An 18,247-nucleotide genomic window follows, 5' to 3' on the forward strand; every position below is an offset into this window, starting at 1 on the left:
CACACACTGTATACGCTGTACACAGCCTCTTGCACGGTACCACCAGCGGAACACCGTCGCGAACACGCCGCCGGGATCAGCCGAATAATTCACTGACCGCAGCCATCTTTGTACAGGAGGAGCGCATGCGCAGTTTTAATGTGAAGCCGCTATCTGCCTGCACAAAGATGACGGCGGTCTGATTTACTGTGCGGGGAGACAGCTCAAACGAGAGAACACATGAGGGAAGAAGACAGCACAGGGGAGGAGAGAGTACACAGGTCAAAGAAGAGATCACATGAGAGGAGAAGACAACAGATGGGAGAGAGAGAAAGCGCACAGGGGGAGAGAGACAGAGCACATGGGGGAGACAGCTCAAACGGGACAGCACATGAGGGGAGAACACAGCGCAGGAAGGAGAGACACAGCAGACAAGGGGGATAGCACATGGGGCAGACAGGTCAAAGAAGAGAGCACAGACGGGAGAAGTCAGCACATGGGGGAAAGAGAGTGGATAGGTGGGTGAGCACATGGGGGGGGGGGAAGAGATATTCTCAACGCTGCAAAGCCTGTCCCCATTGTGACATTACCGCCCTCCCGATGCGATAGCATGGGGCCTCCATCTAGTATAGAATAAATATAAAACTAGCGATATACCATGTCCACGGTGTAAACAAAACTGTCATTAATATTGTAGCATTAGATCCTGTCTGAGATTCAATCCAAGGGGTACTTGGGTTTCTAACATAAAAATCCAATATGATTCCCTATTTGGAAGTTTGTGTCTATGGTCTCCCCCCTGGATAGGTCTATACACTTTTTCTATGCCTTGAAATTTCAGTGCTGAAACTTCCCATTTATGGAATGTTCGGAAGTGTTTTGACACTGCTGAAATATTTGTAGCCAAAACGATTAACCGGATCAGATATGTGTCCTCTAATCCGTTTTAAAGGGTCGGTAGTACAACCAATGTATTGGATATTACATGTAATACATTCAACAAGGTATATAAGCCAGGGTGTGCTGCAATTAATAAAGTCATGTGTTTGTACACTACCGTTCAAAAGTTTGGGGTCACCCAGACACTTTTGTGTTTTCCATGAAATCTCATACTTTTATTTATCAAATGAGTTGCAAAATTATTAGAAAATATAGTCCAGACATTGACAAGGTTAGAAATGATGATTTTTATTAGAAAGAATAATTTTCTCCTTCAAACTTTGCTTTTGTCAAAGAATGCTCCCTTTGCAGCAATTCCAGCATTGCAGACCTTTGGCATTCTAGCTGTTAATTTGCTGAGGTAATCTTGAGAAATTTCCCCCCATGCTTCCTGAAGCCCCTCCCACAAGTTGGATTGGCTTGATGGGCCCTTTTTGCGTACCATACAGTCAAGCTGCTCCCACAACAGCTCAATGGGGTTGAGATCTGATGACTGCGCTGGCCACTCCATTACAGATAGAATACCAGCTGCCTGCTTCTTCCCTAAATAGTTCATGCATAATTTGGAGGTGTGCTTTGGGTCATTGTCCGTTGTAGGATGAAATTGGCTCCAATCAAGCGCTGTCCACAGGGTATGGCATGGCGTTGCAAAATGGAGTGATAGCCTTCCTTATTCAAAATCCCATTTACCTTGTACAAATCTCCCAATTTACCAGCACCAAAGCAACCCCAGACCATCACGTTACCTCCACCATGCTTGACAGATGGCGTCAGGCACTCTTCCAGCATCTTTTCAGTTGTTCTGCGTTTCACAAATGTTCTTCTGTGTGATCCAAACACCTCAAACTTTGATTCGTCTGTCCATAAAACTTTTTTCCAATCTTCCTCTGTCCAATGTCTGTGTTCTTTTGCCCATATTAAGGTTTTCCTTTTATTAGCCAGTCTCAGATATGGCTTTTCTTTGCCACTTTGCCCTGAAGGCCAGCATCCCGGAGTCGCCTCTTCACTGTAGACGTTGACACTGGTGTTTTGCGTGTACTATTTAATGAAGCTGCCAGTTGAGGAGCTGTGAGGCGTCAATTTCTAAAACTAGAGATTCTAATGTACTTGTCTTGTTGCTCAGTTGTGCAGCGGGGCCTCCCACTTCTCTTTCTACTCTGGTTAGAGCCTGTTTGTGCTCTCCTCTGAAGAGAGTAGTACACACCGTTGTAGGAAATCTTCAGTTTCTTGGCACTTTCTCGCACGGAATAGCCTTCATTTCTAAGAACAAGAATAGACTGTCGAGTTTCACATGAAAGTTCTCTTTTTCTTGCCATTTTGAGAGTTTTATAGAACAAACAAATGTAATGCTCCAGATTCTCAACTAGCTCAAAGGAACGTCAATTTTATAGCTTCTCAAATCATCTAAACTGTTTTCAACTGGGCTAACATACTTGTGCAAGGGTTTTCTAAACATCCATTAAACTTCTTACACAGTTATCAAACACAATGCACCATTAAAACACTGGAGTGGTAGTTGTTGGAAATGGGCCTCTATACACCTATGTAGATATTGCAATAAAAACAAGATGTTTGCAGCTAGAATAGTCATTTACCACATTAACAATGTATAGAGTGTATTTCTGATTCATTTAATGTTAGCTTCATTGAAAAAAAAAGTGCTTTTCTTTCAAAAATAATGAAATTTCTAAATGACCCCAAACACGCTTTACAGCGGCTCGCTCCATATTTGAAAAAAACACTAAGGTTTAACCAGGTAGTAGATTCAGAATGCCTATGCTCTTCACTCAGGAAAAGACTGGGGGACAGGATGGTACCACAGCCACAAACTGAATATCTTTGGTAAGAATTCTTTATAATGGACAACACTTTGTTATACTGCGAACTATAAGTCGTAGAGAATGTTACACTGGAAGTTTCACATCCCAAATCTTTTTTTCGCCCCTTATTTTTGAGAAGATCCTTACGTTCTAAGCTCGATACCAGTTTGTATGCTTTTATAAGATTCCAATCAGGATAATCTCTTTTTGCCAATCTGTAACAAACTTCGCTGGCTTCCATATCAAACGCAGTATTATCCGTACAATTTCGTTTCGCCCTAATTAATTCCCCATATGGAATATTGCGCTTGATATGCAGCGGGTAGTAAAAATTGGCCTGCAGAATACTGTTACTGGCAATCTCTTTTCATAGGGTGTTATTTTTACTGTATTGAGATACTTGTCACCATTCAATATAAGATCCAAAAAATGTATTTCTCTGGGATCAAAACAATATGTGAATCTCAAATTGAAATCATTGTTGTTGAGATTTTTACTGCAAATTTCAACGCCTCCTCCTGTGTGCCTTCCCACATCAGGAGGAGGTCGTCGATAAAGCGACCGTACCATATTTTTGGGCTGTAAATATTGCTCTCATTGTAAATGTGTTGCTCCTCCCATTTGGACATTAATCCAATGACGGTGAAAATTTGCTACCCATACTTACTCCCCTCCTTTGTAAAAAAATAAATAAATTGATTGTCAAAGCTGACTCTAAATTTGTGGATACTGTATTTGAAGATTTTTCTATAGCAAGAAAATGATCACTGGCTATCATGCAATGTTATACACACATGGTCAAAATTGTTGGTACCCCTTGTTTAATGAAAGAAAAACCCACAATGGTCACAGAAATAACTTGAATCTGACAAAAGTAATAATAAAGTAATAATAAATAAAAGTCAGACATTGCTTTTCTGCTTCCACAGAATTAAAAAAAAAATTAAACTCATGAAATAGGCCTGGACAGAAATGATGGTACTCTTAACTTAATATTTTGTTGAACAACCTTTTGAGGCAATCATTGCAATCAAATGATTCCTGTAACTGTCAATGAGACTTCTGCATCTCTCGACAGGTATTTTGGCCACTCTTCATGAGCAAACTGCTTCAGTTGTCTCGTGTTTGAAGGTTGCCTTTTCCAGACTGCATGTTTTAGCTCTTCCCAAAGTTGCACAATAGGATTTAGGTCAGGGCTCATAGAAGGCCACTTCAGAATAGTCCAATGGTTTCCTCTTAGTCATTCTTGGGTGTTTTTAGCTGTGTGTTTTGGGTCATTATCCTGTTGCAAGACCCATGACCTGCGACTGAGAACAAGCTTTCTGACACTGGGCAGCACATTTCTCTCTAGAATCCCTTGATAGTATTGAGATTTCATTGTACCCTGCACAGATTCAAGACACCCTGTTCTAGATGCAGCAAAGCAGCCCCAGAACATAACAGAGCCTCAACCATGTTTCACAGTAGGGACAGTGTTCTTTTCTTGATATGCTTCATTTTTCCATCTGTGAACATAGAGCTGATGTGAATTGCCAAAAACTTCCATTTTTGTCTCATCTGTCCATAGGACATTCTCCCAGAAGCTTTGTGGCTTGTCAACATGTAGTTTGGTAAATTCCAGTCTGGCTATTTTAGGATTTTTTTTTCAACAATGGTGTTCTCCTTGGTCGCCTCCCATGAAGTCCACTTTGGATCAAACAACGAAGGATGGTGCGATCTGACACTGATGTTCCTTGAGCTAGAAGTTCACTTTTAATCTCTTTGATTTGTCATCAATTTTCCTCCTGCAGACATGTCCAGGGAAATTGGCTACAGTCTCATGGATCTTTCATTTCTGAATAATATATGCAACTGTAGTCACAGGAACATCAAGCTGCTTGGAGATGGTCTTATAACCTTTAACATGCTTGTCTATAATTTTCTCTTTCTAATCTCCTGAGACAACTCTTTCCTTTGCTTCCTCTGGTCCATGTTGAGTGTGGTACACACCATGTCACCAAACAGCACAGTGAGTATCTGTAGCCCTATACAAAAGGCCCACTGACTGATTACAAGATTGTAGACACCTGTGATGCTAATTAGTGGACCCAACTTGACTTAACATGTCCCTTTTGTCACATTATTTTCAGGGGTACCTTCATTTCTGTCAGCCTATTTCATAAGTTTAATTTTTTTTTAAAATTCTGGGGAAGCAGGGTTGAAAAGCAATGACTGGCTTTAATTTGTTCAGTTTCATAGATTTTTAATTTATTACTACTTTTGTCAAATTCAAGTTATTTCTGTGACCATTGTGGGTTTTTCTTTCATTAAACGAGGGGTACCAACAATTTTGACCACGTGTGTATAACATTGCATGATAGCCAGTGATAATTTTCTTGCTATAGAAAAATCTTTAAATACAGTATCCACAAATTTAGAGTCCCTAATGTAGCTGGGAATTTCTTGCACTAGTGGTTGAACATAGAAATCTATCCACGCACCCAGTCTCTCTCCCATAGAACCTAAGCCCGCTACTATTGGTCTGAGTGGTGGTGGAAATATGTTTTTGTGGATCTTAGGAAATTAATGATATATAGGTATGAAAGGTTGTTCCACATAGAGCTGTTCCGCCAGTTTTTTTATCCAAGGCTCCTGTACTCAAACCTTCTTGTAGCAATATATATAATTCCATATTGAAATCATTATCATTAGTGGGGTTTCTGGTTAGTTCCAAATACAATCAATCAAATTGAGCTTGAGCTAAATAGATTTTAATACCACTATTGTGCCCCACTTGTCTGCTTGACGCACTGTCAAATCCATATTAGTTTTGAGTTCCCTCAGCACAATTTTTCTTTCCTAGTTAGTTTGTTATTTTTATTTCCCCTATGAGTGATTTCATTTTTTTAGAGAAACCAAATCCTTTTAAATAAGATCCTGAAAGTGGTCTAAAACCATGGAACATGACTGAAGTGGATAAAAGGATGGATTTCCCCTATGAAACAGACTATTCAGAGAGGTATCAGATTCCATAGATTCCCTCTCCAATGATTTCAATTGTAATATCACCTTTTATTCTGAAAAAGATTTGTTAGGAGTAATATCATAATTAACTGTTGCAACATCAGTAATATTTTCAACATCATTATCAGAGCTATCAAAATGACATTTCACAGTAAGGTTCCGCGCCAGTCTATTAACATCCAAAATTGCTCTAAATACATCAAACTCATTGGTAGGGGCAAAACTTAAAAGTGATAATTGTTCCTCTGATAACACAAAACTGGACAAATTCCAAATTGGTAGCTCTAATAGCGACGGTTTCAGTTCCGGGTGGTATATCTGTTTCCACTTGTGTTTGCGCCACCCCCTTCCTCCATTTTTGGCATACTAGTAGATGTATTTTGCTGAGTACTTCTGCTGGTCATAAATTGCTGATTTTCACTTGCCGAGCTTACTGAGGAATCTGAATGTTCATCTGATGTAGAAAAGGTAGAAGAAAAATCTGTAGAAACAACCATACCCTTGAAACTAACTTTGGCAGGTTTTGTTGTATGTTTGTAGGGACGTTTTTTTAGAATAGAAAATGGACCTTTATTCCAATCATACACTTTGTTCTGTGAGTAATCCTCACTATCACGTTTGAATTTCGTTTTTTTAATGTTCATAATAAAATCTTCCATCTTCGCTAAATTAGCTTTCAGTTTGCCATTATGGCTAGTGAAATTCTTGTTGTGCACAAATTTTTCCAATGAGGATTGGATACTTTTTATTTCTGTTCTACTTTTTGTAAGTTCCAGCTCCTCATATTTCAGGATTACCGTATTTTTAAGACTATAAGACGCACTTTTTTCCTCCAAAATTTTGAAGGAAAATGGGGGGTGCGTCTTATAGTCCGAATGTTGGGGGGGGGGGGTGGATATATATATGGTGGCTATTGGGGGAGCGGAAGCGGTGGAGGAGCGGGGCACAGGAGGCAGCAGCCGCCCGCTGCAGCCTACACTGTCCCCGCTGCTAAAGAAAATGAATATTCATGCTCCTTAATAGCAGTACACAGCATAGCCGCGCTGCGGCTCCTGCTGCTGCCAGAATCGCCTGTGCCCGCTGTTAAAGGGCATTAATATTCAACCTCTCTCCACGCCCATGGGCGTGGGGATGGGGTGAATATTCATGCCCTTTAATAAGCGGGCACATGCGATAGCCCGGCAGCAGCAGGAGCCACAGCGCTGCTATGCTGTGTGCCGGCTATGAAGGAGAGTGAAGTCACTGCTCCCTGCGCGGGGAGCAGTGACTTCCGGCAGCTGATCTCTCCTTGTGAGCCGAGCATGGTAGTGACGTCATGCGCGGATCACATGGAGAGATCAGTGCGGGCAGACAGGACGCAGCGCTGGAGGAGAGAAGAGAGGAGAGTAGGAGTGTTTATTTATTTTTTTATGTACAGCATGATGGGGATTAGGGGGACCATGCATACTAGGATAAGGATGAGGGGACCATGCATACCAGGATAAGGATTAGGGGTGCCATGCTTACCAGGATAGGGATTAGGGGTGCCAATCATACCAGGACAGGGATTAGGGGTGCCATGCATTCCAGGACAGGGATTAGGGGTGCCATGCATACCAGGATGGGGATTAGGGGTGCCATGCATACCAGGATAAGGATGAGGGGTGCCATGCATACCAGGATAAGGATGAGGGGTGCCATGCATACCAGAATGGGGATGAGGGGTGCCATGCATACCAGGATGGGGATGAGGGGTGCCATGCATACCAGGACGGGGATGAGGGGTGCCATGCATACCAGGACGGGGATGAGGGGTGCCATGCATACCAGGACAGGGATGAGGGGAGCTATACATACCAGGATAGGGATTAGGGGTGCCATGCATACCAGGATAGGGATGAGGGGTGCCATGCATACCAGGACAGGAATGAGGGGTGTCATGCATACCAGGACAGGGATGAGGGGTGCCATGCATACCAGGACAGGGATGCGGGGTGCCATGCATACCAGGACAGGGATGAGGGGTGCCATGCATACCAGGATAAGGATGAAGGGGTGCCATGCATACCAGGATGGAGGGGTTCCATGCATACCAGGATGGAGGGACGCCAGGCATACCAGGATGGGGATGGGGACCACGTATAAAAGGAAGGGGGGGCATATATATCAGGATGGGGGATATTGTCAGAATTTGGGGACATTACCCCTATACCAGTGTCAGCAGAAGACCCCTTCCCCTTAAAAGTTCATCATGAACACATTTTTTGCTTAATTTTTTTTTATTTTCCTCCTCTAAAACCTAGGTGCGTCTTATAGTCTGAAAAATACGGTAATCCCATCAACTTCATTGAACAATCGCTAAGGATGCAGTTCCACTCTGTTTGAAATGTCTCATCATACAGCGCTGTGGCCACTTTTTTTTTTAGCCTTAATCCCCTTGGTATCATCTCCTTTTTCACATACATTTCCAGAGTTGTAAAATCCCAGCAGATTTTTAAATCTCAGGCAGGATCTAATACTACAATATTAATGACAGTTTTGTTTACACCTTGGACATGGTATATCGCTAGTTTTTATATTTATTCTATATTTGTATCACAAATATTTTAATTTTTTCTACAAGTTAATGATATTAATTTTAGAGGATAATAATATGTGTCACTAATGTTTTTATTTCACTTTTGTCTATGCTAATCATACTGACCTCAGAGACCAGTGAGCACATAACTATTATCTTTAATTACAACTTACCTTTATATGCTCACTAGTCCACAGTTCAGACAGACCCTGATTAAGACAGCACGTCGAAAAGTGCAGGTCAAGACAGCTGTGATCCTTGTGTGAACTAAGACTTATTATGGTGGTAGCAGCATTTTTTAATGGCTCAATAAAAGCTATGTTTTATTCAAGTTCATAGCCTGATACGCTGGATCGTTCTTCCTACTTTCTGATTCATGAACCAAGCTGCCCTGCCTGGATCCGAGCGAGGCTGAGACTGCACCACACCCCAAAGATCCCGCACCGCTCCCGGCACATTAACCCCCTCAATGCTAAAATGCAAAAATATAATGTACCCATCAATAAATATTATTATGAAAAAAAAAAAACAATAAAAGTACACATATTTGGTATCGCCACGTCCAGAACGACCTGACCTATAAAACTGTCCTACTAGGTAACCCCTTTAGTGAACACGGTAAAAAAAAAAAAAAAAAAACGAAGCAAAAAACAATGCTTTATCATCATACCGCCAAACAAAAAATGGAATAACACGCGATCAAAAAGACAAATATAAATAAAAATGTTACCGCTAAAAAGGTCATCTTGTCCCGCAAAAAACAAGCCGCCATACAGCTCCATCAGTCGAAAAATAAAAAAGTTCTAGCTCTCAGAATAAAGCGATGCAAAAAAATATTTTTTTTATAAAATAGCTTTTATTGTGTAAAAGCGCCAAAACATAGAAAAAAGATATAAATGTGGTATCGCTGTAAACGTACTGACCCGAAGAATAAAGTTACCTTATCAATTTTACCACACGCGGAGTAGAATAAAAACAATTCCGGAATTGCTGGTTTTTGTTTATTCTGCCTCACAAGAATCGGAATAGAAAGCGATCAAAAAATGTCAAGTGCCTGAAAATGGTACCAATAAAAACGTCAACTCGTCCCGCAAAAAACAAGCCATCACATGACTCTGTCTGCCAAAATATGGAAAAATGATAGCTCTCAAAATATGGCGATGCAAAAACTAGATTTCACAAAAAAATGCGTCTTTTAGTGTGTGACAGCTGTCAATCATAAAAACCCCATATGATTCTGGTATCTCTGTAATCGCACCGACCCGAAGAATAAAGTCGTCTAATCACTTATACCACACAAGGAACGGTGTAAAAAAATAAACTCTAGGGTTAGGGTTGTGGTTATGGTTGGGGTTAGGCTAGGGTAAGGGTTGGGCTAGGGTTAGGGTTGGTGTTGGGATTTTTTTCAAAAGAAAAAAAAAAGATGACGATATGGCGACTAGTGTTGAGCGCAAGTGCTCGCTCCTTGAATTTGCATCGGGTGCTCGGGTATGCACTGAGTTTCGCGGGTGCTCGAGTGACATGCTCGAGTCTCCGGCCCATATGCTTCGTGGCCAAAAAAACTTTGCGGGGATTGCCTGCCATGCACGAGCGATCCCCGCATGTTTTTTTGGATGTCTAATAACCATGAAACATGCGGGCGGGGACTCGAGCATGTTACTCGAGTACCCGTGATACATGGTGAATACCTGAGTACCCGATGCAAACTCAAGTAGCGAGCACTTGCACTCAAGACTAATAACAACTTATTCAATATGATGACCTAATGTTATCAAATTCTGTGTCGTACCTCTGGGTTCAAAATGTTCACTATACCCCTTGATAAAATCCTTGAGGGGCTTAGTTTCCAAAATGGTGTCACTTGTGGGGGGTTTCCACTGTTTAGGCACATCAGGGGCTCTCCACACGCAATATGGCGTCCGCTAATTATTCAAGCAAATTTTACATTCAAAAAGTCAAATGGCGCGCCTTCTCTTGCGAGCCCTGCCGAGCGCTAAAACAGTGGTTTTCCACCACATATGGGGTATCGGTGTGCTCAGGAGGAATTGCTCAACAAATTGCATGGTGCAATTTCTCCTGTTACCCTCATGAAAATGCAAAATTGGAGGCTGAAAAACATTTTTGTTGCAAAAATGTGAAAATTTTATTTTTATGGCTCAATGTTCTAAACTTCTGTGAAGCACCTGGGGGTTCAACGTGCTTACCACACATCTAGATAAGTTCCCTGAGGGGTCTAGATTTCAAAATGGTGTCACTTGTGGGGGGTTTCCACTGTTTAGGCACATCAGGCGCTCTCTAAACGCAAAATGGCGTCCGCTAATTATTCAAGCAAATTTTACAATCAAAAAGTCAAATAACGCTCCTTCCCTTTCGAACCCTGCCGTGAGCCCAAACAGTGGTTTTTCCCCACGTATGGGGTATCTGCGTGCTCAAGGGAAATAGCACAACAAATTTTTGGGTCCAATTTTTCCTGTTACCCCTGCGAAAATAAAAAAAATTGGGTCTAAAGTAACATTTTTGTGAAAAAAGTTAAATGTTCATTTTTTTCTTCCACATTCCAAAAATTCCTGTGAAGCACCTGAAGGGTCAATAAAGTTCTTGAATGTGGTTTTGAGCACCTTGAGGGGTGCAGTTTTTAGAATGGTGTCACTTTTGGGTATTTTCTGTTATAAAGGCCCCTCAAAGTGACTTCAAATGTGATGTGGTCCCTAAAAAAATGGTTTTGTAAATTTTGTTGGAAAAATGAGAAATCGCTGGTCAACTTTTAACCCTTATAGCTACCTAATAAAAAAAAAAATTTGGTTCCAAAATTGTGCTGATGTAAAGTAGACATGTGGGAAATGTAATTTATTAACTATTTTGTGTGACATATCTCTCTGATTTAAGGGCATAAAAATTAAAATTTTGAAAATTGCAAAATTTTCGCCAAATTTCCGTTTTTTTTTCACAAATAAACGCAAGTGATATCGAAGAAATTTTACCACAATCATGAAGAACAATATGTCACGAAAAAACAATCTCAGAATTGAAGAGTTCCAGAGTAATTACCTCATAAAGTGACAGTGGTCAGAATTATAAAAATTGGCCCGGTCATTAACGTGCAAACCACACTCATGGGTAAAGGGGTTAAAACAAATGTTTAACATGTTAAAAAGTAACTCTTTTGAGCACCAGAACAGATGTACACTGCAGGGATGGCCCAGGTACGGCTGCTACACCAACCCAGGCAATTTAACTACTTGCTGCTGTCAAATGCAAACATGGCATCTAAGAATGTTTGACAGAGTTCGGCTCAATGCCCCTCCTCCCCAAGGGCTCAATAGTATGGGGCTGCCTAGTTACTACAATACTTAAATGCCTAATAATGGTGTCTGGGCCTGCAATGTACGAAAGTCTATTAAGCAACGTCCAATAAGTTATTTTAATGCCTCCATACACATTGGACTAAAACACACGCCCCCAGGAAGAAGCAGGTGCGAAACGCGCGTCGGGGCTTCCGCCTACCCAGTGGCTGCGACTATCCTAGGTACTAATCCTATACATATATCTATGCTCTTATATATTTATATGGTAGTTCTTTTAACCCCTTCAGCTTTTTAGCTGGTATGTCTATTGCACGCAAGGCACTTTATGTATTTATTTATATGCTGTATTATAAGCATTTACTTATTAATATATACATATTCCTTATAGATTTAATTCTGTTTTTTTGTTAAACTACTCTAGTAGTGCATGATCTATTGAACTGGTACCACTGTGGGTCTGATTAATTTTTAGATATTTCATTGCACTAGGAATATGTTGTAATAGAACCACATGTTATATAGTATCCACTTGGTGGCTACACTATGATTATTTATTATTTTTATATCACATGAATTTTTGTAATTGTGACATACTCAGGGGTACCATTTCTAATTTATACTGGGTGAGGAGTGACTCTCTCTTGTATCTCCTCTTGAATTTTAATATATTTTTGTCTTTGTAAAGTTCGATTCATAAACATTTACGTTTTACTCTATTGGATTTATATCATCTCTGTCTTTTTGGATGTCAGTAATTTGCCAGTACCCATTTAATGTATCGGTATGTGGTCAAATATAAGCACATTAGACTAAAGTTGCATGAAAGCGCTGGGGGTTTGGTTGACTATATAATGTATTTAGGGGCCTCCTGACAGATAATGTCAGGGCAGAGAAAGATCTGGCATTCTGAATTTCAGAGGTTAATCCGTTTGTTCTTCCTGTAGATAATCCTCCGCTAGAGGAGTCTGGAGGCGACTCACTCATACAGACCACAAGAAAGCTGGAATATTTGTGTGTATGGGGGAGTCGGGAGAGATAGCAGTCAGCCAAATGACCGTTCAGCCAACACTTATCTCATGTGTATGGGGCCTTTAGTATTACATGACAAGCAGTGATAATACACGGCACTACAATAGTACAGTGCATTATCTGAGCAATCAGGGGCTTGTATGTTGTATGATCGCACAAAGGAGAGTTGTTTAACTCAGTGACGGAGCCAATTTTGACATTATTGACCAAGCCAAATTTTACAATTCTGACCAGTGTCACTTTATGAGGCAATATCTCTGGAACACTTCAACGGATCCTACTGATTCGAAGATTGTTTTTAGTGACATATTGTACTTCACAATAGTGGTAAAATTTATTCAATATGACTTAAATTTATTTGTGAAAAAAAAAAATGGAAATTTGGCGAAAATTTTGCAATTTTCAAACTTTTAATTCTTATGCCCTTAAATCAGAGTTATGTCACATGCTTCACAGGAACTGAAGCAACGTGGAAGGAAAAAATAAACATTTAACTTTTTTCACAAAAATTAAACATCAGACCCAAATTTTTTTAGTTTCACAAGGGTAATAATAGAAAATAGACCACAAAATGTGTCGTGCAATTTCTCCTGAGAATGCAAATATCCCATATGTGGGTGAAAAACACTTTTTAGGGGCACGGCAGGGCTAGGAAGGGAAGGAGCATTGTTTGACTTTTTGAAAGCAAAAATGGCAGGAAATAAGCCCGGACACCATGTTGCGTTTGGAGAGCCCTTGATGTGCCTAAATAGTGGAAACCCCCCATAAGTGCCCCCATTTTGTAAACTACACCCCTCAGGGAATGTATCTAGATATGTGGTGATCACATTGAACCCCCAGGTGCTTCACAGAAGTTTTGAGCGTAGAGCAGTGAAGATAAAAAATTCAATTTTTTCAACAAAAATGTAATTGTAGCCCCAATTGTTTTGTTTTCACAAGGGTAACAGGAGAAACTGAAGCCCAAAATTTGTTCAATTTCCTAAGTACGCTGATACCCCCCTATATAGAGGAAAACTATTGTTTGGGTGCACGGCAGGGCTCAGAAAGGAAGGAGTTACGTTTTGGAACGCAGACTTTGATGGAATGGTCTCCGGGTGTCATTTTGCGTTTAGAGAGCCCCTGATGTGACCCCATTTTGGAAACTAGATCCCTCAAGGATTTATCCAGGGGAATAGTGAGCATTTTGAACACACAGGTACTACACATAATTTGATAACATTAGGTCGTCATATGGAAAATTTTTATTTTTTTCACAAAAATATTGTTTGAGTCCCAAATCTGTAATTTTCCCGATGGATAATAGGTGAAAATGGATCCCATAATTTGTTACGGAATTTATTCCGAACGCGATGATACTGCATATGTGGTCAAAAACTTTTGCTTGGGCACATGGCAGGGCTAGGAAAGAAATGAGTGCTATTTGTCTGGAATAAATTGTGAATGCCACGTCGCATTTGGAGAGCCCCTGACATGCGAAAATAGCAGAAACCCCCTGAGGTGACCCCATATTTGAAACTTTACTGCCTAAGGAATTCATCTAGGGATGTAGTGAGCATTTTGAACTCATAGGTGCCTCACAGAATTTTATAACACTGAAACATGGAAATGACATTTTAATGATAAAAATATAATTATTGTATTTGCTGCAAATTTTCAGGTACACGAGGATTAATAGGTGAAACTGGACCCCATAATTTATTGAACAATTTCTTCTGAACGCGGTGAGCCCCATATGTCATCAGAAATTGCTTTTAGGCCACACGTCAGGGCTGAGAAGGAAGGAGCGCTATTTGGCTTTTGGAGCACAGATTTTGGTAGAATATTTTACGGGTGACATTTGCAGAGCCCTGAAGTTGTCAGAACAGCAGAAAAAAAACAAAAGTGACCCCATCGTAGAAATTGCACGTCTCAATGAATTCATCTACAGATGCAGTGACTATTTTGTAACATCCACGTCAGGCTTTTTCTGGAGAATTGCAAATCTGCCAGTTTAATTCCCACACATTGTGCCCCCATACAGTGTAGTGCCCCCATATATTGTAGCGCCCTCATACATTGTGCCCAGCTTGTGCTTCTGGCGATACGCACCCGGAAACTGTTAAGTGCTCTCCTCCCACTATGACAATGCCAAACATGTGGCCGCTTATTGTGGTTTAGGCACAGTGGGGCTCAGAAGGAGGGGCATTTTGATTTGGGAGAGCAGAATCCAATGGATTTTAGTCGAGGGAGAAGGGAGCCATGTCGCTTTTCAGAGTTTCTTCTACCAGTAACGTGGGCTTAGTTCCAGTGACAGATGATGGACCTGAGTGGGGTTGGATTTGTGCGGGATAAATTAGGGTGTTTTATTGGTAACACTGTGGGACACAATACATGTTTTGATCGCTTCCAGAATAAGGCTGGGATCACATTCTTGTGTTCAACGCTGAGCACTTACCGTGGGGTTTCCGTGTAAATTCCACAAAAATGCGGTTCAGAAGAAACCCACCCACCATAATGAGGCAGATGAAGACACTTTGCGCTCCATTTGGCATCTGCTCTGGTGGTATCCATCTTTTTAGGTGTGGACAGATCAGTGGTCGCCCACACTTGTGCGCTAAAAATAAGCTTAAAATAATGGGAGACAACTGGTACAGAGACCAGTCCAAAGTGACTCCATCGGGTTTTGTCTGAATCTCGGTTTTGGGTAATTTACACAGAAATCCCGACATAAGATCTCAGTGGAGATCGCAGGATAAATGTGAGTTGAGCCTTATTCCGATTTTTGTAAGGTAGAATCAATAAAGACAGCAGTACAAGAATAGTTCTTATTTTTATTTTTGCACCGTTTTCCATGTTTTATAAGTGATAAGGCGGATTTATTCTTTTGGTCGTTGCGATTACAGCGACACCAGATTTATATTGTTGTTTTTTATCAAAGTTTTACTGCTATCACACAGTAAAAATGCTTTTGTATAAAAACTATTCTTTTTTTGTCACCATATTCTGAGAACTGTAACTTTTCTATTTTTTGGCAAACAGAGCTGTAAGACGGATTATTGTTTGCGGGACGAGTGACAGATTTTTTTGGGTACCATTTTGCACATATTTTTTGATCGCATTTTAAGTAGATTTTTCAGACATAAAATGAACAAATCCAGCAATACGGTATTTTTTTTCTTTATTTTTTGCGCCATTCGCTGTGCAGGAAAAGTGATTAGACCGATTTGTTCGGTATGATTAAAGCAATACCAGATTTATAATTTTTGTGCTTTGCTATCTTTACAGACTAAAAATAATATTTTACAAAAATGAATTTATTTTGGCATCGCCATATTCTGAGAGTTGAAACTTTTTTTTTTTTTTGCCGAATGAGCTATATTAGGGCTATTAGCTATATTAGGGCTTGTTTTTTGCGGTTTGGTGTTTTCATTTTTACCATTTTTTTAATATAACTTTGTGATCGCTAGTCAGTATGATGAATAAGCGATGTGGGGGCATCATACTGCATAAGGGACATAATGGGGGCATTACACTGTGTTAGGGAATCATACATACTGCATAAGAGGCATAATGGGGGCATTACACTGTGTGGGGGAATCATACATACTGCATAAGGGGCATAATGGGGGCATTACACTGTGTGGGGCATCATACATACTGCACAAGGGGCATAATGGGGGCATTACAATGTATGGGGGCATCATACACCCTGCATAAGGGGCATAATGGGGGCATTACACTGTGTGGGGGCATCATACATCATGCATAAGGGACATAATGGGGGCATTACACTGTGTGGGGCATCATACATACTGCATAAAGGGCATAATGGGGGCATTACACTGTGTGGGGGCATCATACAAACTGCATAAGAGGCATAATGGGGGCATTACACTGTGGGGGGCATCATACATCCTGCATAAGGAGCATAATGGTGGCATTACATTGTGTGGGGGCATCATACATCCTGCATAAGGGGCATAATGTGAGCATTACACTGTGGAAGCATCATACATCCTGCATAAGGGGCATAACACTGTGGGGGCATCATACATCCTGCATAAGGAGCATAATGGGGGCATTACACTGTGTGGGGGCATCATACATCCTGCATAAGGAGCATAATGGGGGCATTACACTGTGTGGGGGCATCATACATCCTGTATAAGGGGCATAATGGGGGCATTACACTGTGTGGAGGCATAATACATACTGTATAAGGGGCATAATGGGGGCATTACACTGTGTGGGGGGGGCATCATACATCCTGCATAAGGTGGGCATTACACTGTGGGGGGGGGGGCATCATACATCCTGCATAAGGGGCATAATGGGGGCATTACACTGTGGGAGTATCATACATCCTGCATAAGGGGCATAATGGGGGCATTACACTGTGGGGGCATCATACATCCTGCATAAGGGGCATAATGGGGGCATTACACTGTGGGGGCATCATACATCCTGCATAAGGGACATAATGGGGGCATTACACTGTGTGGGGGCATCATGGGGGCATTACACTGTGTGGGGTCATCATACATCCTGCATAAGGGGCATAATGGGGGCATTACACTGTGTGGGGGCATCATACATACTGCATAAGAGGCATAATGGGGGCATTACACTGTGTGGGGCATCATACATCCTGCATAAGGGGCATAATGGGGGCATTACACTGTGTGGGGGGCATCATACATCCTGCATAAGGGGCATAATGGGGGCATTACACTGTGTGGGGGGCATCATACATACTGCATAAGGGGCATAATGGGTGCATTACACTGTGTGGGGGCATCATACATACTGTATAAGGGGCATAATGGGGGCATTACACTGTGGGGGGCATCATATATCCTGCATAAGGGGTATAATGGGGGCATTACACTGTGGGGCCAGTAAAGGGGTCCTGTACTATGAGAACAATACGTTTCCTCCCTTCCTGTCTCCATAGTTGGGTCGTATGTATCTATTACAGGAAACAGAACAAAAACCTTATGATTCTTATAAAGGGGCAACACAAGACCCCAAAAGAGTCTCCGTGCTGAAGGGGTTAATGCCCCCTGCGCCCAGTAATGGGGTCTCCACATACCTCCACCTGCAGAGCCGCCACCACATATATGGCTGCTTTGTGCGCACAGGACCTGTGATGAGGTCACAGGAGGGGAGGAGTCAGGGTTCACATGATCAGGGGCCTCAGTGGATGCAGGACTCTGCTGTGCTGGTTGTCATGGTGCTGGATGAGCTGAAGTTTATGTGTGGGGTCAGGAGGGGTTTACAGTGTGGATGTAGCAGAGCCGTGTGTACGAGGTGTACGGAGCAGAGCCGCGCGTGTACGAGGTGTACGGAGCGGAGCCGTGTGTACGAGGTGTACGGAGCAGAGCCGCGTGTGTACGAGGTGTACGGAGCGGAGCCGTGTGTACGAGGTGTACGGAGCGGAGCCGTGTGTACGAGGCGTACGGAGCAGAGCCGTGTGTGTACGAGGTGTACGGAGCAGAGCCGCGTGTGTACGAGGTGTACGGAGCGGAGCCGCGCGTGTACGAGGCGTACGGAGCAGAGCCGCGTGTGTACGAGGTGTACGGAGCAGAGCCGTGTGTGTACGAGGTGTACGGAGCAGAGCCGCGTGTGTACGAGGT

The 18,247-nt window shown here is 41.8% G+C and overlaps 1 protein-coding gene across 1 annotated transcript in view; it reads right to left on the bottom strand.

The window, feature by feature from the left end:
• The window catches only part of LOC141271744 (uncharacterized), a 41,034-nt gene extending 23,268 nt beyond the window's left edge, over window positions 1-17,766 (bottom strand). Inside the window, exon 1 of the mRNA XM_073681842.1 lies at window positions 17,704-17,766. The gene's annotated coding sequence lies outside the window, so the exon portion shown is untranslated. The remainder of the gene's footprint in view (window positions 1-17,703) is intronic.
• Between the last annotated feature and the right edge of the window lie 481 nt (window positions 17,767-18,247).

Source organism: Phyllobates terribilis, unplaced genomic scaffold, assembly GCF_046119375.1.
Source record: "Phyllobates terribilis strain yellow unplaced genomic scaffold, ASM4611937v1 Scaffold_5__5_contigs__length_657084704, whole genome shotgun sequence".
In the NCBI taxonomy this organism is placed as follows: Eukaryota; Metazoa; Chordata; class Amphibia; order Anura; family Dendrobatidae; genus Phyllobates; species Phyllobates terribilis.